The sequence below is a fragment of the Oncorhynchus gorbuscha genome, linkage group LG11, assembly GCF_021184085.1.
Source record: "Oncorhynchus gorbuscha isolate QuinsamMale2020 ecotype Even-year linkage group LG11, OgorEven_v1.0, whole genome shotgun sequence".
In the NCBI taxonomy this organism is placed as follows: Eukaryota; Metazoa; Chordata; class Actinopteri; order Salmoniformes; family Salmonidae; genus Oncorhynchus; species Oncorhynchus gorbuscha.
In genome coordinates, this window is record NC_060183.1 from 34,994,723 (window position 1) to 35,018,618 (window position 23,896).

Sequence of the window (23,896 nt, forward strand, 5' to 3'; positions counted from 1 at the left end):
ACGGTTACCCACATCATAGTTGCGCTCAGATGGCGACAGGCGATGAGAAAAATAAGCGCAAGGATGAACCTTATCGTCAGACTGGAAGCGCTGGGATAGGATGGCTCCCACGCCTACCTCTGAAGCGTCAACCTCGACAATGAATTGTCTAGTGACGTCAGGAGTAACGAGGATAGGAGCGGACGTAAAACGTTCTTTTAGAAGATCAAAAGCTCCCTGGGCGGAACCGGACCACTTAAAACACGTCTTAACAGAAGTAAGAGCTGTGAGAGGGGCAGCAACTTGACCGAAATTACGAATGAAACGCCGATAGAAATTAGCGAAACCTAAAAAGCGCTGCAACTCGACACGTGACCTTGGAACGGGCCAATCACTGACAGCTTGGACCTTAGCGGAATCCATCTGAATGCCTTCAGCGGAAATAACGGAACCGAGAAAAGTAACGGAGGAGACATGAAAAGAGCACTTCTCAGCCTTTACGTAGAGACAATTCTCTAAAAGGCGCTGTAGAACACGTCGAACGTGCTGAACATGAATCTCGAGTGACGGAGAAAAAATCAGGATATCGTCAAGATAGACAAAAACAAAAATGTTCAGCATGTCTCTCAGAACATCATTAACTAATGCCTGAAAAACAGCTGGCGCATTGGCGAGACCGAACGGCAGAACCCGGTACTCAAAATGCCCTAACGGAGTGTTAAACGCCGTTTTCCACTCGTCCCCCTCTCTGATGCGCACGAGATGGTAAGCGTTACGAAGGTCCAACTTAGTAAAGCACCTGGCTCCCTGCAGAATCTCGAAGGCTGATGACATAAGGGGAAGCGGATAACGATTCTTAACCGTTATGTCATTCAGCCCTCGATAATCCACGCAGGGGCGCAGAGTACCGTCCTTCTTTTTAACAAAAAGAACCCCCCCCGGCCGGAGAAGAAGAAGGCACTATGGTACCGGCGTCAAGAGACACAGACAAATAATCCTCGAGAGCCTTACGTTCGGGAGCCGACAGAGAGTATAGTCTACCTCGAGGAGGAGTGGTCCCCGGAAGGAGATCAATACTACAATCATACGACCGGTGAGGAGGAAGGGAGTTGGCTCGGGACCGACTGAAGACCGTGCGCAGATCATGATATTCCTCCGGCACTCCTGTCAAATCGCCAGGTTCCTCCTGAGAAGTAGGAACAGAAGAAACGGGAGGGATGGCAGACATTAAACACTTCACATGACAAGAAACGTTCCAGGATAGGATAGAATTACTAGACCAATTAATAGAAGGATTATGACATACTAGCCAGGGATGACCCAAAACAACAGGTGTAAACGGTGAACGGAAAATCAAAAAGAAATAGTCTCACTGTGGTTACCAGATACTGTGAGAGTTAAAGGTAGTGTCTCAAATTTGATACTGGGAAGATGACTACCATCTAAGGCAAACATGGGCGTAGGCCTGTCTAACGGTCTGAAAGGAATGTTATGTTTCCGAACCCATGCTTCGTCCATGAAACAACCCTCAGCCCCAGAGTCAATCAAAGCACTGCATGTAGCACCCGAACCGGTCCAGCGTAGATGGACCGACATAGTAGTACAAGATCTAGATGAAGGGACCTGAGTAGTAGCGCTCACCAGTAGCCCTCCGCTTACTGATGGACTCTGGCCTCTTACTGGACATGAATTAACAAAATGTCCAGCAACTCCGCAATAGAGGCACAGGCGGTTGGTGATCCTCCGTTCCCTCTCCTTATTCGAGATGCGAATCCCTCCCAGCTGCATGGGCTCAGTCTCAAAGCCAGAGGAGGGAGATGGTTGCGATGCGGAGCAGGGAAACACCGTTGATGCGAGCTCTCTTCCACGAGCCCGGTGACGAAGATCTACCCGTCGTTCTATGCGGATGGCGAGAGCAATCAAAGAATCCACATCTGATGGAACCTCCCGGGAGAGAATCTCATCCTTAACCACTGCGTGGAGTCCCTCCAGAAAACGAGCGAGCAGCGCCGGCTCGTTCCACTCACTAGAGGCAGCAAGAGTGCGAAACTCAATGGAATAATCCGTTATGGACCGTTCACCTTGGCATAAGGAAGCCAGGGCCCTAGAAGCCTCCCCACCAAAAACTGAACGGTCAAAAACCCGAATCATCTCCTCTTTAAAGTTCTGGAATCTGTTAGAGCAATCAGCCCTTGCCTCCCAGATAGCTGTGCCCCATTCTCGAGCCCGGCCAGTAAGGAGTGAAATGACGTAAGCAACCCGAGCTCTCTCTCTAGAGTATGTGTGGGGTTGGAGAGAGAACACAATCTCACACTGCGTGAGAAAGGAGCGGCACTCAGTGGGCTGCCCGGAGTAGCAAGGTGGGTTATTAACCCTGGGTTCTGGAGGCTCGGCAGGCCAGGGAGTAACAGGTGGCACGAGACGTAGACTCTGGAACTGTCCAGAGAGGTCGGAAACCTGAGCGGCCAGGTTCTCCACGGCATGGCGAGCAGCAGACAATTCCTGCTCGTGTCTGCCGAGCATGGCTCCTTGGATCTCGACGGCAGTGTAACGAGCGTCTGAAGTCGCTGGGTCCATTCCTTGGTCGGTTCCTTCTGTCATGCAGGTGAAAGAGGACCCAAACGCGACTTAACAGAAACAGAGTTTATTAAAGTCCAAAACGGAATAACAGAAATCCTCTAGATTTGTAGAGGGGAAAACAACTGGAGAAGCGGCCACAGACTGCAGGTCGCTTCGGGTAGGCGCAGGCCGTAGTCGACTGAGACACCTGCTCACACGCAGCATCTGATGAAGGCACAAAACACGACAGGACAGGGTGATACACAATCACGGCAAAAACACGACAGGACAGGGCGAAACGCAATCACAGCATGGTGAATACAATACAAGGAACCGACGGAACAGGAACGGATCACAAAGGAATAAATAGGGACTCTAATCAGGGGGAAAGGATCGGGAACAGGTGTGGGAAGACTAAATGATGATTAGGGGAATAGGAACAGCTGGGAGCAGGAACGGAACGACAGAGAGAAGAGAGAGCGAGAGAGTGAGAGAGGGAGGGGGAGAGAGAGGGATAGAACCAAACAAGACCAGCAGAGGGAAACGAATAGCATGGGGAGCACAGGGACAAGACATGACAATAAATGACAAACATGACAGGGACAGGCAGAGGTTGGAGAAGACCAGCCAGAGCTTGCTGAGGAGTCTTGTTCTGTGCACAAACTGAGCAAGCGGCGTCGAATGAGGACAAATCCGAGACTATGGTAGGCCACCAAAAGCGTTGTCGAACAAAGGCCAGGGTCTGACGGGTGCCCTAGTGGCAGACCAGCCTGGAGGAGTGGGCCCACTCCAGGACGTCGGAGCGGTCGGTGTCAGTAATGAACATGCGGTTATCAATGCTGCACCTCATGGACCTGCTTCCCTATCCCCCAGCTGAGTGCTGTCGCAAGGCATGAGGTGTGAAGGATGGTCTTGGGTTCAGGGGTAGTAGACATGGGGCTATAACAGTGGGACATGGCATCTGGCTTGACATTCTTGGATCCCGGCCGGTACGAGAGGGAGAAGTTGAACCATGTGAACAGCAGGGCCCATCTGGCTTGCCTTGAGTTGAGGCGCTTGGCAGTGCAGAAATACTCCAGGTTCTTGTGGTCAGTCCACACGATGAACGGATGTTCTGCCCTCTCCAGCCAGTGCCTCCATTCCTTCAACGCTTTCTTCACCACCTTCACAAACAGCTGACGAACTGGTTCAACATGTCATGGAGAACATCCTTCACCAGAGCTTGTAACATAGCAGGGGCATGGTGAGGCCAAAGGGCATGACCAGATACTCGTAGTGGCCACTGGCTGTGTTGAAGGCAGTCTTCCACTCGTCCCCCTCTCGTATCCACATCAGGTGGTAGGCATTCCGTAGATCCAGCTTGGGAAACACAGTGGCCCCCTGGAGCGGCTCAAAGGCCGAGGAGATGAGTTGTAGCAGGTAACGGTTCTTAACCGTAATGTCGCTGAGTCTCCGGTAGTCAATGCACAGGCTTGTTCTCCATGAAGAAGCCGGCGGGAGAGGAAGAGGGATGGATAAATCCAGCAGCTAGGGAGTCCCCAATGTAGGTGTACATAGCCTTGGTCTCCAGTCCCGATAGAGAATACAGACGTACCCGGGGCGGCGTGGAGCTAGGGAGAATGTAAATCCCGCAGTCATAGGGTTGGTATAGTGCAAGCGACATGGCCCGGGCCTTGCTGAACACCTCCCGGAGGTTCTGGTGCTCCGCGGGAATGGAGGAGGTCACGGGCACCTTCCGAGCCCCCAGAATACATCCTGGGTCAGATTGTGCTGACTTCATTCAATGGGCGTGGCAGAACGGGCTCCATCCCATAATGGCACCATTAAACCAGTTAATGAGGGAATTGTGTCGTTGGAGCCAGGAGAATCCCAATACCATGAGAATCAGAGGGGACTTGATGGGCAGGCACTGGATAGCCACGCTCTGGTTCCCTGACACCCGTAGATGGATGGGAATGGTGTAGTGGGTGAGTGTGGATGTTCAGCTCGGATGCCAGGGTGGCATCCAACAAACTCTCGTCAGGACCAGATTCAATGAGAAACCGGAGAGATTTGGACTGGTCTCTCCACAGCAGAATGGCATGAAAAGGGGTGCGAGCAGGGGATGCAGGAACGTTCTCCTTGATCCTACCGGTGAGCCTGGCTTCTTTAAACCAGTTAGAGCTAGGCAGAATACTGCCCCCTTTGGAGGAATTGCGTGCCCATAGTAAGCAGAAAAAAAATCTGTCCAAAATTGCTAATATATGCATACAATATTTATTATTGAATAGAAAACACTCTAAAGCTTCTAAAACCGTTCAAATTATGTCTGTATGTAAAGCGAAACTCTCAGGGCAGCCATTCTCCCAAACTCTCTCTGTCAGCAGTGAAGTTGGGCCAACTTTGACGTCATCGCCCCCACCCTTCCCAACCTGCTACGGATCTGGGAACAGATTCTATGTCTTCAGCGAGGTGTCTCCTTTCAATAGGGCATTTCATTGTGAAAATCGCGCGCTCTCTCACCCTTTGGCGGGCTAAAACATTCAGGTCACGCGAAAATACATGCACTCTCATGCGCACGTCGTGTCTGGAGATCCCTTTGTTCCAGGAATCATTACATGATGTGAGTTTGTCTGTTCGAGTTGAGAATTGTTTTGCACGTTTAGAACATCCTAAAGCTTGATTCTGCACTTAGTTTGACCAGTTTAGTCGACATATAATATGTCATTTTGAAGTTTTGATGCGCAACTCCTGGAATTTTGGCTGCATTTCAGCCGGAATTTGTCGCGTTTGATAACCCAAAGAGGCAGACTTGAAAGCCAAACGCTGTTTTTGGTAAGTATGACTCCATGCACGACTTCTGATCGAAGACCAGAAGGGAATATTTATGTAATATAAGGGAATATTTATGTGGTAATTTTGTGTTTCTGTTGACTCCAACATAGCGGAGAAATATTGCTAATGTCTGAGCGCCGTCTCAGATTATTGCTGAGTGAACGAATTTTGTAACGTTAAAAATAAATGTAACACAGCGGTTGCATTAAGAAGCAGTGTATCTTTCTAACTATATGTAGAACATGTATATTTAGTCAAAGTTTATGATGTGTATTGCTGTTATCTGGTGGAGTTACCATAATTTCTCCGGACATTTTAGTAGCATTTTTTGAACATATCGTCATTGTAAACAGAGATTTATGGATATAAATGGCATGTTATTGAAAAATACTTAAATGTACTGTGTAACATGTCCTATTACTGTCATCTGATGAAGATTTTCAAAAGGTTAGTGAATTCTTTTTCTTTTAATCCGGCTTTTGTGATTACATATTTTGTTCGACAAAATGGCTATTTAAATTAGCTGTGTCTTTGGTGGTGGTTTGACATAAATATATGTGCTATGTTTTCGCCGTAAAACATTTTAGAAATCTGACTTGCTGGGTAGATGAACAAGGTGTTTATCTTTCATTTGAGCAATTGGACTTGTTAATGTGTGGAGGTTAAATATTTCTAAGAATATTTTTGCATTCTGTGCGCCACTGATTCAGGTGAGTGGGGGGGGGGTGGTACCACTTGGGGAACCTGTACCGTTAACACGTTAAAGGCCAGGAGGACATGAAATGACCAAGAGTCCCGCAATACAGACAACTCTTCATGACGATCCTGTATTGCCATTCCGCTGGCGACAGCTCAGCTCTGCCTTGTGGCATAGGCTCAGGAAGCGGTGTCTCGGCAGTCTTCGGCAGCCCTCGGGGGAGGTCTGGAATCCTCGGATCCTCTCGGCAATTAGACCGTCTGGAGCTTCTGCGATGACTCGGAGGCAAGATGGGATCCCTGGGTGTGCGAGCGAAATCCAATTTCCTCTCCCTCCGTCATTCCCGTAATCGCCCATCGATACGGATGGCCAAAGTGATGAGGGAATCGAGCTACGTAGGTAACTCCCGGACTGCAAGCTGGTCCTTGACCTCCTATTAGGCGCTGTGCAAGAACATATCGAACAGCGCCTCTTGATTCCAGGCACTCTCCACTGTCAACTTGCAAAAATCCACCACCACAACTACACTGAGGGAGTCCTGCCGATGCTGGATTAGCTTTCGGGCGGCCTCACGCCCAGAGAACGGGGCTTCAAAGACCTTCCTCACTTCTCCCAAAAAACCCTCCAGACTAGCGCATATGGCCGGCTGTTGTTCCCACACGGCGGTGGCCCAGGTGAGAGCCCTCCTGGATATCAGCGTGATGAGGTAGGCTATCTTGGAGTGATCCAAGGGGAACGAGGAGGGCTGAAGAGGGCTAGATGGCAAGAAAAAGAGAGGCTAGGAAAAACCAGGAGCTGACAGGACAAACACCGGTAAGCTTGACAAACAAGACGAACTGGCAACAGACAAACAGAGAACACAAGTATATATACACAGGGGATTATGGAGAAAATGGGCGACACCTGGAGGGGGGTGGAGACAATCACAAAGACAGGTGAAACAGATCAGGGTGTGACAGGAGTGATGGTTGCTGATAATGTACGCCTATGTAAGTATTCCATAAAATATCAGCTGTTTCCAGCTACAATAGTCATTTACAACATGTCTACACTGTATTTCTGATCAATTTTATGTTATTTTAATGGACCTAAAATGTGCTTTTCTTTCAAAAACAAGGACATTTCTAAGTCACCCCAGACTTTTGAACTGTAGTGTATATACGCCTCACTCTCAGATAAAAAAGTAGCACTGCAAGGTTTTACACAGACAAATGTGACAAATAATACCTTTTATAATAAAGAACTATTCAAAGGAATCATCTGTGACATCAATATACAGTACAAGTCAAAGGTTTAGACACACCTACTCATTCAAGGGTTTTTCTTTATTTTTTTTAATTATTTTCGACGTAGAATAATAGTGAAGACATCAATACTATGAAATAACACATATGGAATCATGTAGTAACCAAAAAAGCATTAAACAAATCAAAATATATTTGAGATTTTTCAAAGTAGCCACCCTTTGCTTTCAGAGTGAATTTGCGATATGTTAACTGGATCGCAGATGTTCAAGTTCTCGCTAGCTAACCAAATGACACCTGCATCTCTAGCAGTGCATAGCCACCGATAATCTATATGAGGGAGAAAAGTAATTCACTGACTAACTCCTCCAATGACATGACATGATTCGTCCTAGCAGCTAAATAACTATCGTTAGACTACGTGTCTTAAGCTTGCTAAATAAATAGATATGCTAGCATATTAGCCACATTATGACTCACTTGTGATCCTTGCCCTTGCAAATTTGATTGCATTTACATTCCTAGCCTTAGTTACATTCATCTGTTTTTGTAATTTTGACTGATATTATGATTGTCTGTTTGTTTAATATCTGCAAAGTAGTTAAAACGCGGTAATTTCCACGTTAGGAACACCTTTCTACGCTTTGAGGCCCTCAGCACAGCCTCAATTCATCAGGGCATGGACTCTTCCCACAGTTATGTCAAGTTGGCTGGATGTCCTTTGAGTGATGGACCATTCTTGTTACACATGGGAAACTGTTGAGCGTAAAAAAAAACAGCAGCGTTGCAGTTCTTGACACCAACTGGTGAGCCTGGCACCTACTACCATAGCCCGTTCAAAGGCATTTAAATATTTGCATTGTCCATTCACCCTCAGAATGGCAGACATGCTGTACATAATCCATGTCTCAATAGTCTCAAGGCTTAAAAATCCTTCTTTAACCTTCATCTACACTGATTGGAGTGGATTTAACAAGTGGCATCAATAAGGGATCATAGGTTTCACTTGGATTCACCTGGTCAGTCATGGAAAGAGAAAGTATTCTTAATGTTTTGTACACTCAGTGTATAGTGTTTCGTGGCAAACCCCATTTTAATACACATCTAAAATCCATTAATTTAAAATCTGAGAACTTGAATATTTTACAGATATGTAAAAAATTGCAAAAATGCACTGAAGGGGGAAAAAGGTTGTGTATATGTGACTTGATTGAACCATATTATTGGGTAAATGTGCAGTGATTGGTTGTAATTGTAAGTCCTCTTTTTGTACTGCGGTGATGGATCATTATAATATAATATTGCAATGATTTGACTGTTTTATGCAGAAATAGTGCAGGGATTGGTGAAATTTGCAAGCCCTCGCATAATATGAGGGGAATTGTCAATTTTCGCAAAAGACAATTTTACAATCAAAGAAATGCGGAATCCTGGAAAGACTGAACATTGTACCATCAGTGTTGGATTTCCATATTACATACATAATGTTATCAAATATCAACTTCTCTACAATTCTATCACTAGACAGTTCCCATGCTGTAAGGGGTTATTAACTACTGGTCTATCTCAGTTTGATTTGTCTTACAGGGTTCGTTGTGCAGTCTGTTCTCACTCAGCTCAGGAGCAGGAGGCAGGAGACTGGGTCTGATTAAGTGTTGGGCACTGGTGTACCTGTTTGCTGCCACCCGCTGAGTTCACAGCATGACAGCTCAACCAGAGAACTCATCACTCATCGCTCCATATCTCTTACCCATGAGGAGGGGCTGGCAGAAAGGCACAGTCTAAAGTTAGTTAGGCAAACAGGGCTTTCTCGATCTCGATCATAAAACACCATTAACTGATTTCAAGGGAGATAAGGCCTTTAGACCAATAAGTTAATTCAACAACTGTATGTTTCTGCTGACTTGTAGGGGTCTGTGCTGTTTTGTGGGTAAGAGTAGACTAACCCAGAGTCTAGTCATTTTACCATTCCCCGTCCAATCCACCCACCTGCCACAACCCCCACTCTTCACCCTATGCCTCTTGTTGTCTGAAGGACAAGGTTGCTGTGGGAAAGAAGCTGCAGGCAGCTGCCGAGGCAGTGGAGGTACCCCCACATTTCAGCTCTGCCAGATATTATGCCCATTGTAGGTAGACCCACTCTCATCTTCCACCAACCAGGCTGACCTCCATAAAAAACATCTCCAAGGACAGCACACAGACAAACTTGCACACAGACACACACACACACACTTCAACAAGGTCAATATACAGCTCACCTCCGAGCAGCCCACCATTCAGGGTGAGTTGAGGTTCAGAGCTTTTTCTGCTGACATAATGTATCTATTTCTGCTCTGAATTCCTCTTGTTTTGTCTGTTTCTGAACATCCTTATCTGGACGGGAGGCTTCTGCCAGAGGGGAGGCACTGGCACTGTACATGCTCTTGAGAGATATTCTGTAAGACAGCATCTATTCACAACCATGATAAAGCATAGCCAGCCAGAAAGAGGTGGCACTACCTTGGCTGGATTATTTCACAGGTGGTCGCAGTTGCATAAAAACGTTTATGTAGAAGTGTGTGTGTGTTTACACTGTGTGTGTCTGTGAGCTTGGGTGCGTGTATGTGTGTGTGTATGTGTGTGAGGACATGTCCCGGCGCTGTTAGTGATAACGTGGGGGAGGCAATGCTGAGGCATGGAGGGAGAGGAGAGGAGAGGAGAGGAGAGGAGAGGAGAGGAGAGGAGAGGAGAGGAGAGGAGAGGAGAGGAGAGGAGAGGAGAGGAGAGGAGAGGAGAGGAGAGGAGAGGAGAGGAGAGGAGAGGAGAGGAGGGAGAACCTCTGTCTGCCCTGGGGCTCTCTGGCACCTCCTAATTAAAAGCAGCCAGGCTGCAGGGCAAGGGAGACAGATGGCTGTCACACCAAGGCACACACACAACTATGGAACATACACACAGAGACAGGTACACACATACAGAAAGAAAGACATAGACAGACAGACAAAATAATATGAATACACAGCTGCACAGATTTACACACACACATACACACAGACATCCATGCATGTATAATATATATATGCCATTTAGCAGAGGCTTTTATCCAAAGCGACTTACAGTCATGTACAAGCATGAACACACACACTCACATAGTGCCCCCCCCACCCCTCCCTCACACACACTCTAAAACAAGCATTCACACATACAGTATGCCTTCAGTTGCTTTTGGTCTATCAGTTACTGTACTGTACTGGATCGTCTTGTACATTACTGTATCTATCTTCAGACCATGTCCTCTCTGAGCAAGGGAATGTACAGTAATTTGCTTTCATGAACCACACAAGCTGCTGTGTGTCTGGGTTGGGTGGGTGGATCAATGCAGCCATCCGAAGTACAGCACGATACAGAGTAATGCTAACCCACACACTCATGTATTCTTTAAACTGCCATCTCCTACCCGCATCACACAGGTGGGTGGACCCACTTCTTCAACCCAGATCTTTGAAAGACATTACGAAATTAATGTGGTCTAATTTTCTGTTTCTGTTCTGTCCCTGGACAAAAAGATAAATAAATGTCTCTAATCTTAACATTCTACATCTGTTGTTGTCTTGTTAATTCACTTTGAGTTAATTTGGCTTGATCGTCTGAGTCGTGCCTGTGAAGGTATTTGTGTAATTTAGTGGAGGGAGGAAAGCTAGTAGAGGTGGAAAGCTCTGCTCAAGGGGTTGCCAGTGGTTACAAGGACTATTTTTGATGAGCTCGGTTGGCCTCACAGGAAACACCTACATAACTAACTCTCAAGGATGTACAGTATCACTATCACTTCAGATACAGAATGCTTTGTGTTTCAAAACAATAAAGGAGACATTTAAGAAGATCTTTAGATGTCATGTCATATATATTTGGAGTTTGAAATTCTACTGCAATTAAAATTATTATAAGTAGTTTACTGTATATGTCAATACCGATCTAAAGCCAATAAGATTATTTTTACCATACTATAACGACAGTCTTGGTTCACAGTTGTCTATTACCAAGTACAATCTTAGATGCATTTATCATTGGGGAAAAGACAGGGTTAGTTGAGGACAATCTCAAGTTATTGATTAGTAGAGAGAGAGAGAGAGAGAGAAAGGAAATAGAAAGTAAGAAGGAAAGAGAGGGAAATGAAAGAGAAAGAAAGAAGGAGAGAGAGGGGGAAGGGAAAGAGAAAGAAAGAAAGAAGGAGAGACCTCTGGGTGTGTGAGTGCATACCTGAAGGTTTAAGAAAGGCGTTTGTTCGTGAGTAACACAAAGTACACAAATCCCCCAAACTTGCTTTTTTGGCACAGATCAGGCCTCCCACCCACGATACCCTCTTACAAGCTTCCTCCCACCCTCTATTAAAGCTGCTCTGCTCTGTGATGGCTGTTTACACACACACACACACACACACACACACACACACACACACACACACACACACACACACACACACACACACACACACACACACACACACACACACACACACACACACACACACACACACACACACACACACACACACACACACACACACACACAACCTGTGTCCACGCTATGGTGGAGGAGGAGGATGGTACTCACACATACGCTCACTATCACACACTCACACAGTGCAGAGATGGGACAGTGGTAGGCCTACGGGAGCCCGTCTCTCTTCCCATACTGCATTACTCTTATTCTACCATGCAACTATTCCAGTGGGGCAAAAAAGTATTTAGTCAGCCACCAATTGTGCAAGTTCTCCCACTTAAAAAAAGATGAGAGAGGCCTGTAATTTATCATATAACAGACAAAAAAACCTAAAAACTATGACAGACAAAATGAGAAAAACATTTCAGAAAATCACATTGTAGGATTTTTAATGAATTTATTTGCAAATTATGGTGGAAAATAAGTATTTGGTCAAACGTGGTCAAAAGTATTTGTTGGCAATGACAGAGGTCAAACGTTTTCTGTAAGTCTTCACAAGGTTTTCACACACTGTTGCTGGTATTTTGGCCCATTTCTTCATGCAGATCTCCTCTAGAGCAGTGATGTTTTGGGGCTGTTGCTGGGCAACACAGACTTTCAACTCCCTCCAAAGATTTTCTATAGATAAAAAAAAGAAAGAAATACCCCTTTTTCTCCCCAATTTTTGTGGTATAGTAGCTACTATCTTGTCTCATTGCTGCAACTCCCATACGGGCTCGGGAGAGACAAAGGTTGAGAGTCATGCATCCTCCGATCCACAACCCAACCAAGCCGCACTGCTTTTTAACACAGCGCGCATCCGACCCGGAAGCCAGCCGCACCAATGTGTTGGAGGAAACACCGTGCACCTGGCAACCTTGGTGAGCGCACACTGCCCCCGGCCCGCCACAGGAGTCACTGGTGCGTGATGAGACAAGGACATCCCTACCGGCCAAGCACTCCCTAACCCGGACGACGCTAGGCCAAGTGTGCATCGCCCCACGGACCTCCCGGTCTGTTACGACAGAGCCTGGGAGTGAACCCAGAGTCTCTGATGGAACAGCTGGCGCTGCAGTACAGTGCCCTTAAACACTGCGCCACCCGGGAGGACCCAAAGATTTTCTATGGGGAGATCTGAGATCTGAGATCTGAGTTGAGATCTGGAGACTGGCTAGGCCACTCCAGGACCTTGAAATGCTTCTTACGAAGCCACTCCTTCGTTGCCCGGGCAGTGTGTTTGGGATCATTGTCATGCTGAAAGACCCAGCCACGTTTCATCTTCAATGCCCTTACTGATGGAAGGAGGATTTCACTCAAAATCTCACGATACATGGCCCCATTCATTCTTTCCTTTACACGGATCAGTCGTCCTGGTCCCTTTGCAGAGAAACAGCCCCAAAGCATGATGTTTCCACCCCCATGCTTCACAGTAGGTATGGTGTTCTTTGGATGCAACTCAGCATTCTTTGTCCTCCAAACACGACGAGTTGAGTTTTTACCAAAAATATTTTGGTTTCATCTGACCATATGACATTTCATCTGACCATATGACATTCTCCCAATCTTCTTCTGGATCATCCAGATGCTCTCCAGCAAACTTCAGACGGGCCTGGACATGTACTGGCTTAAGCCGGGGGACACACCTGGCACTGCAGGATTTGAGTCCCTGGCGGCGTAGTGTGTTACTGATGGTAGGCTTTGTTATTTTGGTCCCAGCTCTCTGCAGGTCATTCACTAGGTCCCCCCATGTGGTTCTGGGATTTTTTTGCTCACCGTTCTTGTGATCATTTTGACCCCACGGGGTGAGATCTTACGTGGAGCCCCAGATCGAGGGAGATTATCAGTGGTCTTGTATGTCTTCCATTTCCTAATAATTGCTCCCACAGTTGATTTCTTCAAACCAAGCTGCTTACCTATTGCGGATTCAGTCTTCCCAAACTGGTGCAGGTCTACAATTTTGTTTCTGGTGTCCTTTGACTGCTCTTTGGTCTTGGCCATAGTGGAGTTTGTAGTGTGACTGTTTGAGGTTGTGGACAGGTGTCTTTTATACTGATAACAAGTTCAAACAGGTGCCATTAATACAGGTAATGAGTGGAGGACAGAGGAGCCTCTTAAAGAAGAAGTTACAGGTCTGTGAGAGCCAGAAATCTTGCTTGTTTGTAGGTGACCAAATACTTATTTTCCACCATAATTTGCAAATAAATTCATTAAAAATCGTACAATGTGATTTTCTGGATTTTTTCCCCTCATTTTGTCTGTCGTAGTTGAAGTGTACCTATGATGAAAATTACAGGCCTCTCTCATCTTTTGGTGGCTGACTTAATACTTTTTTGTCCCACTGTATGTGGGACAGTACAGGGCTTGACACAAACTGCTTCAGCCACTTGTCCTTTAGACAAGTAGGACAGATTGTTTACTTGTCCGAAAGCTAAAGTCACTTGTCCAAAAATTAATAAAAAGGTTAAAAAAGGTGACTGAAAATTGTGTCACAAAATAACCTTCATTACTATCACTGGTATTGACTATGGAAGGCTGCTGGTCTCTGATCCCATATATTGTATCTCCTGACATTCTGACCTTGAGTAAGGCACTTAACCCCCTATAAAGTAAAATACTGCACTGAAAGGCTTCTGTAAAAAATCTGTGTGCTCTGTCAAACCTTAATCTGGAGCGCTACTGGGTGTGCAGGCTCGTTATACAACTCTGCTCAAACACAGCAGAGTCAGCTTTTCAAGGTCCTGTTGTGCAGCTGATTTTTTTTACAATGTGGTGTGTTCGAGCAGGTCTGGAGCAAAAGCCTGCACACCCAGTAGCTCTCCTGGAATCTCCTGAATGAGTGTTGGTTGCTCTGCAACATTATAATTACAACCATATACTTTTTATTGTCTTTATGAAATAATTCCCTCATTCAATAAACCAGGGAACAAATGGCTAAGGTGGATGAAGTAGCTAACTAATATGTTTATCTATTTGTAAGGTTATGACAGCATAAGTGTTACTTGTAAATTAGGCTACTTTAAGAATATTTTTTAACTTCGTAACTATTGAATAGCCAATTTTGAGTGCTTGAAAGACAGTTTTACAACTGGAGTGTGCAGCATTGGTTTCATCAACTGTGCACCTGTATCAACTGAGTGTTGGCCATTTGCGGTTATACATGAGTACATTACTTTTCCATGATTTTCATTGCTGACCAAACATTTATATAACTGGGCAAATAACGTCTTAGAAATTGTTATCAACAATTCTGCAAATGCGGCTCGCTTTGATCCAATAACGCATCTTGCGACTGCATGATTGAAAGATCGCTTGTGCCTGTCAATGCAGGCCTACAATAATTATACTCTGATATGCTGTGCAGAGATTGGGAGGATAGTGACAAAAACATTGCATCCGGAGGACACTTTGATCCAATTCTGATCCAATTCTGATCGCATAAGTGTTACTTGTAAATTAGGCTACTTTAAGAATATTTTTAACTTCGTAACTATTGAATAGCCAATTTTGAGTGCTTGAAAGACGGTTTTACAACTGGAGTGTGCAGCATTGGTTTCATCAACTGTGCACCTGTATCAACTGAGTGTTGGCCATTTGCGGTTATACATGAGTACATTACTTTTCCATGATTTTCATTGCTGACCAAACATTTATATAACTGGGCAAATAACGTCTTAGAAATTGTTATCAACAATTCTGCAAATGCGGCTCGCTTTGATCCAATAACGCATCTTGCGACTGCATGATTGAAAGATCGCTTGTGCCTGTCAATGCAGGCCTACAGGCATTGTGATTTTCTACGTGATAGTTTTTTACTTGTCCCGGGCAAGAGGACATGGATTAATGTCGAGTCCTGCAGTAACACTAACCGACTGAACATGAAGAGACTTGACATGATAGTAAAAATATTGTGATTTTGAGTCACAGCACCAGGGGAGTATGAGAGAAAGAGGCAGTGCCATTACCATGTGTGATGTTGGCACCACACTCACTCTAGAGTCTATATACTGAATGCCTGGGCATTGTGTTGTACTGCCTGTTGCATTGCCACACACCACACTATAGCTGTGCAAATAGAGGGAGGGAGGCTATTCCCAAAATGTTTGTGAACAAGCCAGAGTAAAAGTATCCAGTATGCCATAACAAAAGACTGCACGCAAGCACCCACCCACCCACTCACTGCTTTTGGGAGAGTGTGATGGTCCACTTTTGATTCACACCTTATATAACCATATATAGATATCTCTGGCCTTGACAATTGTGAGCAGGTTGGATTCTATCTGTTTCTGGGCAATTAGAGTTTTCTTTTATATAAAATCTGTTCATTTTATGTCATGGACACAAAACTCCAACTGTATAGAATGTTTTCCTGAAATAACATTTTGAATAAATAATTCCAAATTGGTATCCTGTCATTGTCTTAACGCAGTGTGTTACATATTCTTAAAACCATTCAAGTATTACATTGCTGATGCTCTTGGGGAAGTGTAACGACAATAAGAAAATGTCATGCCAGGTTATTATGTTACACAAAAAAACATTCATGTGCATGATTTAATTGTGTAATTATTAATTCATTACATAAATAACACACACAGTGCCAGATTTAGTCCATTGCAATCTATTCAAAAAGTCCTCATCATTTGAATGGTTTCCTAAATACAGTGAGACTTTTTTAGCAAAGTTGTTCAAGTCTCTCCCAGCCTCTCCTTTTACTAGAAAGTCACACTTTGGAAACATTTGAAAGCATGTTGAACTGATTGAAATGCACTCACTCTGTCAGTGTGTAGGAAAGGATTAGTGACTTGATACTGAGGCAAAGCACATAGTAGATGAGTCTGTATGCAGTGCAGACTCTATAATGTACAGTATGTAACTAACCCTGAGGGTATACCATGCATGATATATGAATATTGAATAGCCCTACAATCTCTCCACTAGAAATCTTGACTAATGAGTCTGTGAGAACTAATTTTTTTTAAACACAAGACTGAAATGAGAAGAAAAAAACAGAAATAGAGTTACTGACCTTTTAACAAAGACAGGTGTTTTGTATTTCAGTTTCTTCTTCTCACTCTACTCTCGGTCCCTGTCTGTCAGGAAGCAGAGTCCTGTCCTCTGTGGCAGGCATGCAAAAGTGAGAGAGAGATATATAGAGAGAGAGTGAGTAAGAGACGACAGAAGAGCTCAAATTTGCACTGAAGGTGTGTCAGCTTCGGCAGGGAGAGGAAAATTAACCTTACCACCAAACTGTTACATAAAAGACAAAACAAAAGTGCACACCCACCCAACAACCAACACCCCTCCTTCCCTCTAAACCAAAAGTATTTGGCAGCATACCCCACATGTCCACCTGTGCTGTGCTGAGGGGAGTGACACAGTCACAGGCAAAACTTGGTAACTAACCTGCTCCTTGGCTAGGACTCACACATTACCTGCATGGGGCTCGGGCTGGGGCTGGGGCTATAACTGGTTTTTGGTTTGGGATTTGGGCTATGGAACTGGGACTGTGACTTGGGCTTTTACAGTATCATCTTGGACTGGGTCTAGAACTGGGACTGAGCTTGGGTGTGGCTGTTGGAATTGATGCTGGGGCTGGGGCATTAACCTCTTAACAGAGATGGCAAGGCCTCAAGACAATACCTTTGTCACCAGGTAATAAGCTAGATAATTACAAAAGTAAAGAACAGAGAATGAGATAAGTGGGCTATCTACCTCAGTGTGTTGGGTCAAGGTGTGTGCTGTGGTGTGGTGGGCTATCTGAGAGTGTGTGTGTGTGTGTTGGGTGTGGGTTGGTACCTGCCTGGTAGCACGTAAGAACACACACATCATTGTGAAGGCTCTATAGAAACATAATGAGAATATAATAATGTGTGATCAGTGATGTTAATGCCAACTATAGACCTATTGTATACATACAGGTAACTGCCAAAATAAAGGAAACATTTGAGTAAATGAGGGATAGAAAGTATATTGAAAGCAGGTGATTACACACAGGTGTAGTTCCTGAGTTAATTAAGGGTCTCAAAAGTGTATAGGGGGTTTAAAGGGTGTGTGTGTGTGTGTATGTTTCAGTCAGCAGATCTCAACCGAATTAATCACTCATGGAGATAGTAATATTATTTTTATATATTTTTACCTCTTTTTCTGATATCCAATTGGTAGTTACAGTCATGTCCTATCGCTGCAACTCCTGTACGGACTCAGGAGAGGTAAAGATCCTCCGAAACACAACCCCGCCAAGCCTCACTGCTTCTTGACACACTGCTGGAAGCCAGACACACCAATGTGTCGGAGGAAACACAGTACAGCTGGGGATCGAAGTGCATGCACCCGGACCCCAGAGTGTGATTGGACAAGGACATCCTAGCCAGCCAAACCCTCCCCTAACCAGGACGACGCTGGGCCAATTGTACGCCGTCTCATGGCGACACAGCACGGGATCAAACCCGGATCTGTAGTACCGCCTCTAGCACTGCGATGCAGTGCCTTAGACTGCTGCACCACTCAGCAGGCCACTCATGGGAGATTCTGGAGCAGCGCCTGAAATATCGTTTTCCACCACCATCAACAAAACACCAAATTATGGAATTTCTCGTGGAAGTCTGGTGTCGCTTCCCTCAATAGAGTTCCAGACACTTGTAGAATCGATGCAAGGTGTATTTAAGCTGTTCTGGCAATTCGTGGTGACCAACGCCCTGTTAAAAGGTCCAATGCAGCTGTTTTTATCTCAATATCAAATCATTTCTGAGTATCAATTAAGACCTTACTGTGAATGTTTTTATTTAAAATTGTAAAAAAGATACAAGCTTCTTAGCAAAGAGAAATTTCTCAAGCAAGAATGAGTCTGAGCCTGGCCTTAGTGGGGAGGAGAAAACTGAAAACTAACTTATTGGCGGAGTGGTTTGGCCTCGACCGGGAGTCGCATTGGGCGGTGCACAATTGGCCCAGGGCTTTACTTGGCTCAATCCGCTCTAGAGACTCCTTGTGGCGGGCCGGGTGCCTGCAGGTTGACTTCCATCGTGAGTTGAACAGTGTTTCCTCTGACACATTGGTGCAGCTGGCTTCCGGGTTAAGCCGGCAGGTGTTAAGAAGCACGGTCATGTTTGAGAGGACGCATAACTCGACTGTTGCCGCTCCCGTGATCCAGCGATGAGGCAAGATTACAATTGGATATTACAAAATTGGGGAGAAAAAGGGCATTATCAGTATTCTCACATTTTCACAGTATTAGTCCAACCTTATTGTGTGGAAATACTGTACACTGTTTATAAAACACAAGAAAATCACGTTTTTGACTGCACTGGGACTTTAAGACATTGGTGTTATCTTTATTTTGGCAGTTATTCCTTGGGTCAACTGAGGACGGCCTTAGACTTTATGGAATGAAGTGATGTGTTTTAAGATCTCCCAAAATTGCATTTCATTTTACACAGTATTACAAGTGAATAAATAATACAATGGTACGTGAGAAATCTTTGCTTCATTTTATTCATTTTGTAAATTTGCCCAGGAATGTGTCTCTTGATTAATTAGTGAAATTACACCTGTAACCACGTTTCCATCCACAGTTTTTATGCGAGCCATACCGTATACAAAAATAAATCAGCTGTGATGGGAAACAGGAAGTTTCGGTACAATTTTATAAATGCCAACAGATCATTTGTTTGTTGGACATGCAGTTTTTTGTTTTTTTACGTGTTATTTCTTACATTAGTACCCCAGGTCATCCTAGGTTTCATTACATACAGTCGAGAAGAACTACTGAATATAAGATCAGCGTCAACTCACCATCAGTACGACCAAGAATATGTTTTCCGCGACGCGGATCCTGTGTTCTGCCTTACAAACAGGACAACGGAATGGATCGCATGCAGCGACCCAAGGAAACGACTCCGAAAAAGAGGGAAACGCGGCGGTGTTCTGGTCAGACTCCGAAAAAGGGCACATCGCGCACCACTTCCCAGTATTCTTCTTGCCAATGTCCAGTCTCTCGACAACAAGGTTGATGAAATCCGAGCAAGGGTGGCATTCCAGAGGGACATCAGAGACTGCAACGTTCTCTGCTTTACGGAGACATGGCTCACTGGAGAGACGCTATCCAGGGCGGTACAGCCAACGGGTTTCTCCACGCATCGCGCCGACAGAAACAAACATCTATCTGGTAAGAAGAGTGGAGGGGGGCGTATGCCTTATGACTAACGGGACATGGTGTGATGAAGGAAACATACAGGAACTCAAATCCTTCTGTTCACCTGATTTAGAATTCCTCACAATCAAATGTAGACCGCATTATCTTCCAAGAGAATTCTCTTCGATTATAATCACAGCCGTATATATCCCCCCCCCAAGCAGACACATCGATGGCTCTGAACGAACTTTATTTAACTCTTTGCAAACTGGAAAACATTTATCCGGAGGCTGCATTCATTGTAGCTGGGGATTTTAACAAAGCCAATCTGAAAACAAGACTCCCTAAATTTTATCAGCATATCGATTGCGCAACCAGGGGTGGTAAAACCTTGGATCATTGTTACTCTAACTTCCGCGACGCATATAAGGCCCTGCCCCGCCCCCTTTCGGAAAAGCTGACCACGACTCCATTTTGCTGATCCCTGCCTACAGACAGAAATTAAAACAAGAGGCTCCCACGCTGAGGTCTGTCCAACGCTGGTCAGACCAAGCTGACTCTACACTCCAAGACTGCTTCCATCACGTGGACTGGGACATGTTTCGTATTGCATCAGATGGGAATATTGACGAATACGCTGATTCGGTGTGCGAGTTCATTAGAACGTGCGTCGAAGATGTCGTTCCCATAGCAACGATAAAAACATTCCCTAACCAGAAACCGTGGATTGATGGCAGCATTCGCGTGAAACTGAAAGCGCGAACCACTGCTTTTAATCAGGGCAAGGTGTCTGGCAACATGACTGAATACAAACAGTGCAGCTATTCCCTCCGTAAGGCTATCAAACAAGCTAAGCGTCAGTACAGAGACAAAGTGGAATCTCAATTCAATGGCTCAGACACAAGAGGCATGTGGCAGGGTCTACAGTCAATCACGGACTACAAGATGAAATCCAGCCCAGTCACGGACCAGGATGTCTTGCTCCCAGGCAGACTAAATAACTTTTTGCCCGCTTTGAGGACAATACAGTGCCACTGACACGGCCTGCAACGGAAACATGCAGTCTCTCCTTCACTGCAGCCGAGGTGAGTAAGACATTTAAACGTGTTAACCCTCGCAAGGCTGCAGGCCCAGACGGCATCCCCAGCCGCGCCCTCCGAGCATGCGCAGACCAGCTGGCCGGTGTGTTTACGGACATATTCAATCAATCCCTATACCAGTCTGCTGTTCCCACATGCTTCAAGAGGGCCACCATTGTTCCTGTTCCCAAGAAAGCTAAGGTAACTGAGCTAAACGACTACCGCCCGTAGCACTCACTTCCGTCATCATGAAGTGCTTTGAGAGACTAGTCAAGGACCATATCACCTCCACCCTACCTGACACCCTAGACCCACTCCAATTTGCTTACCGCCCAAATAGGTCCACAGACGATGCAATCTCAACCACACTGCACACTGCCCTAACCCACCTGGACAAGAGGAATACCTATGTGAGAATGCTGTTCATCGACTACAGCTCGGCATTCAACACCATAGTACCCTCCAAGCTCGTCATCAAGCTCGAGACCCTGGGTCTCGACCCCGCCCTGTGCAACTGGGTACTGGACTTCCTGACGGGCCGCCCCCAGGTGGTGAGGGTAGGCAACAACATCTCCTCCCCGCTGATCCTCAACACGGGGGCCCCACAAGGGTGCGTTCTGAGCCCTCTCCTGTACTCCCTGTTCACCCACGACTGCGTGGCCACGCACGCCTCCAACTCAATCATCAAGTTTGCGGACGACACAACAGTGGTAGGCTTGATTACCAACAACGACGAGACGGCCTACAGGGAGGAGGTGAGGGCCCTTGGAGTGTGGTGTCAGGAAAATAACCTCACACTCAACGTCAACAAAACTAAGGAGATGATTGTGGACTTCAGGAAACAGCAGAGGGAACACCCCCTATCCACATCGATGGAACAGTAGTGGAGAGGGTAGCTAGTTTTAAGTTCCTCGGCATACACATCACAGACAAACTGAATTGGTCCACTCACACTGACAGCGTCGTGAAGAAGGCGCAGCAGCGCCTATTCAACCTCAGGAGGCTGAAGAAATTCGGCTTGTCACCAAAAGCACTCACAAACTTCTACAGATGCACAATCGAGAGCATCCTGGCGGGCTGTATCACCGCCTGGTACGGCAACTGCTCCGCCCTCAACCGTAAGGCTCTCCAGAGGGTAGTGAGGACTGCACAACGCATCACCGGGGGCAAACTACCTGCCCTCCAGGACACCTACACCACCCGTTGTTACAGGAAGGCCATAAAGATCATCAAGGACATCAACCACCGAACCACTGCCTGTTCACCCCGCTATCATCCAGAAGGCGAGGTCAGTACAGGTGCATCAAAGCTGGGACCGAGAGACTGAAAAACAGCTTCTATCTCAAGGCCATCAGACTGTTAAATAGCCACCACTAACATTGAGTGGCTGCTGCCAACACACTGTCATTGACACTGACCCAACTCCAGCCATTTTAATAATGGGAATTGATGGGAAATGATGTAAATATATCACTAGCCACTTTAAACAATGCTACCTTATATAATGTTACTTACCCTACATTATTCATCTCATATGCATATGTATATACTGTACTCTACAACATCGACTGCATCCTTATGTAACACATGTATCACTAGCCACTTTAACTATGCCACTTTGTTTACTTTGTCTACACACTCATCTCATATGTATATACTGTACTCGATACCATCTACTGTATGCTGCTCTGTACCATCACTCATTCATATATCCTTATGTACATGTTCCTTATCCCCTTACACTGTGTATAAGACAGTAGTTTTGGAATTGTTAGTTAGATTACTTGTTGGTTATCACTGCATTGTCGGAACTAGAAGCACAAGCATTTCGCTACACTCGCATTAACATCTGCTAACCATGTGTATGTGACAAATAAAATTTGATTTGATTTGGGATCTTTTTGTATATGTAAAATGTATTATGTGAGAAATGGTGGTGGAAATAACCATCATATCAAAGTAAACTTGGAGACATGCGATTATATGGTGAGTGGTCCTCCCACTACGACTCAGGAAACCATGCAGTACTACAGATAAAATAAATGATGATGAACTGCACAGGGTGGTGAAAGTGCAGGATCATGAGCTTGATGCTCCTTCCAATAAATATCAGGGGCCTTATTCTGGTGACCTGATGGTTGGTGCTTAACTTCCGTATGACAAACAGAAATAATCTTGCTCTTATCCATAATAGACTAGCCTACCCTTGAACAGGCAGTTAACCCACTATTCCTAGGCTGTCATTGAAATTAAGAATTTGTTCTTAACTGACTTGCCTAGTTAAGAGAAGATAAAATAAATTACCTGTGAAGCTCTGCGTCTACGTTCTTATCATAGTCAGACAACCTGCCACGACTGGGGCAACTTTAATTCACACAAATGTGGTTAATAGATACAGTATGACAGTGTTATGTCAAGGAAGAGAGGATTACAGTATGGGTGTGTACATACAGTTCAGGTTCAGGTTCACTATTCTGGAGATCACACAATGTACACTTGTTTTTACTTTGTTTTATTCAGAAATGTATGGAGTTGTCTATCTGAAGTTGACAATATTTTTGTTGCTATTGGAGTAGGGGTGAAAGCAGTAGAATTCACAACAATTCACAACAATATGTACTGGTATGTGCCATAGACATTGTCCCATGTACCATAGTCTCCATAGAACATGCTAAACAGGCCCTTATCCACCACCATGAGCAAAGTCTGGCTAGGAAACCAATGTAACACTTGTAAAAAATGAGAGGTGGAGAAAGAGTTTGTGAGAGAGAGAGAGAGCGCGAGCGCAAAAGGGGGGGGGAGTAGCGAGAAGGGGGGTAGAGAAAGAGAGGAGAGAGGGAGGGGTAGGATAGAGACGAAACAGTTCTCATTGAGGCAATGCCAAGGCTACACCCCTGGCGTGGTCGGACTGGTTCACACCGGCAGTTCTCTCTCTCTCTCT

General features: G+C 45.3%; 1 protein-coding gene across 1 annotated transcript in view; it reads right to left on the minus strand.

Moving 5' to 3' along the window:
* Positions 1 to 16,970, minus strand: part of LOC124048545 (zinc finger and BTB domain-containing protein 7C-like) — a 39,533-nt gene extending 22,563 nt beyond the window's left edge. Inside the window, exon 1 of the mRNA XM_046369439.1 lies at positions 16,775 to 16,970. The gene's annotated coding sequence lies outside the window, so the exon portion shown is untranslated. The remainder of the gene's footprint in view (positions 1 to 16,774) is intronic.
* Between the last annotated feature and the right edge of the window lie 6,926 nt (positions 16,971 to 23,896).